The sequence below is a fragment of the Daktulosphaira vitifoliae genome, unplaced genomic scaffold (assembly GCF_025091365.1).
Source record: "Daktulosphaira vitifoliae isolate Bord-2020 unplaced genomic scaffold, ASM2509136v1 Scaffold_1, whole genome shotgun sequence".
NCBI classification, from domain to species: domain Eukaryota; kingdom Metazoa; phylum Arthropoda; class Insecta; order Hemiptera; family Phylloxeridae; genus Daktulosphaira; species Daktulosphaira vitifoliae.
This window is the reverse complement of record NW_026099572.1, coordinates 31,982,192-31,984,002: the sequence shown is the minus strand read 5'-3', so window position 1 is coordinate 31,984,002 and position 1,811 is coordinate 31,982,192. Positions and strand designations below refer to the sequence as shown.

General features: G+C 23.8%; 1 long non-coding RNA gene across 1 annotated transcript; it reads right to left on the bottom strand.

Annotated features, from left to right (window-relative positions):
* Positions 1–812: 812 nt before the first annotated feature.
* LOC126894120 (uncharacterized) lies at positions 813–1,799 on the bottom strand. Its single transcript, XR_007701318.1, has 2 exons — positions 1,580–1,799; positions 813–939 (listed from the first exon to the last, which is right to left on the bottom strand). It is a non-coding gene; the product is annotated as an uncharacterized LOC126894120 (long non-coding RNA).
* Positions 1,800–1,811: the final 12 nt, after the last annotated feature.

Below are 1,811 nucleotides of genomic sequence, written 5' to 3'. Positions count from 1 at the left end.
TTTGTTTAAAACAATCTTTCACAATGAAATATTATAANAAAAAAAAAAAAAAAAAAACACATCATAGTAAAACCAATACCTTCTCAGCTTCGCATCGAAGCTAAAATACCTTTCCAACCTATTAATCAAAAGTGAAGCAAAATACAATTATTTTAAGCTTTAAAAATTAATTTGTTAAATAAACTAAAATAATTTAAAAAAAAAATTGTATTTATTTCTGTATCTATCAAAAAATTTAATTTGTTTAAAACAATTTTTCACAATGAAATATTATAATTAATAATATGTTTAATCACACAGTACTATGATATTAAAATTTAAATATTAAATTAATTGAAAAAACTTGTTTACTATAATTTTTTTAAATTATATTTTGAAAATGTGCTGGATATACTCCGAGCTTAAATCGTGTGTTAAAATAAAATTTATGTTATGCACTAGAAGTTCAAAAAAAAATTTTGTCCCGACGACATATTTTCTATGTGTAAATGGCTGCTATAGTTTAAAAAAATGCTATTAAGTAAAACTTTATTTTTTCAACTTTTAATTGCTTTAACTGTTTGAAAAATAAACGAATCAAAATAATTTTTATTTATATTGAATTCTTAGGTATTTTTCTTTAATTTGATATAATTTTTTTTAAATTCTGATCCTTTACCTGTCCACACTAGTGGATTTAAAATAGAAACTTTTTTACGAAAGTCAACTTTTTCAATTTAACTTTTGGAAATATTCCGAAATACTACGTTCTTTAAACATACTTAAAATTAATGTCTATGTTATGTACTATAAAATAAAAACATCTGTCGAAAGTTACTTTGTCACATTGAAATTTATTAAACAATAATAAATTATACAGTAAACACTTAAATAGCGGTCATTTATAAATTTTCAGACATAAACAATGTATTAAATTTCATTTCAAATGTCTTATAAGATCTGAAAAAAAAATATTTTTTTAATAAATTTCATGGTCTTTGTTTATAAAAATTAATTTTATTATAGTAAACGGTAGAGAAATTCACGATGTGTTCCCGGGTGAATATGCATATTAAATGTACTCACCACCCCCTTCAAAATGGATTTCTATTCCTCATGCACCCGTAGTGAGAACATTCATGTCCTAGGCGTTTTTATGTTAGAAATACTTAAGCTTAAGTTAGAATGGAGGCTCAGCTCTCAAAAAACTAAAAAATTATATTACTCTTATTAAATGAACCGTTTTGGGGATGTGATAAATTTGGGGTAGTAAAATATGAATTGCCATTTTATTTGTATAGTTGTTTGTTGATGGCTTATATAAATGATTAATTGTACGAACTAAAAAAATTCTAATTTTAATAGGTTCTGACACTTGTTTTTCTGAAAATATAATATCCTACTCCTATTTGAGTTATAAATCTCAACCCTTTCAAATTTTTCATTTTTAATTAAAATGGCTTAAAATACATTTTTTATTCATAGATGATCCTAGTAAAGGCTAAAACACGACTTTTATGTACGTTAAAAGAATCTAGAAATATATGTAGCGGAGAATATTGATTTATATACTCAGTATTATTCATAATTTAAAAATTACCATCATATTTAACCCAACCATTTTGATCTGTCAATCTTTTTAGAATTCTGTCTTGTATTTCTTTATTTAATTTAAACATTGTAAATGCGTCGCGTACTTTGCTAACAGGAATATATCCATCAATATTTTTAAAACTTTCCAATATTTTAGTTAACCTATCAAGTCTACGATCAAACCAATTCATAAATGATAAAACTAAATTTTCTAATCTTGCTTCCTCATCTCCTAAACG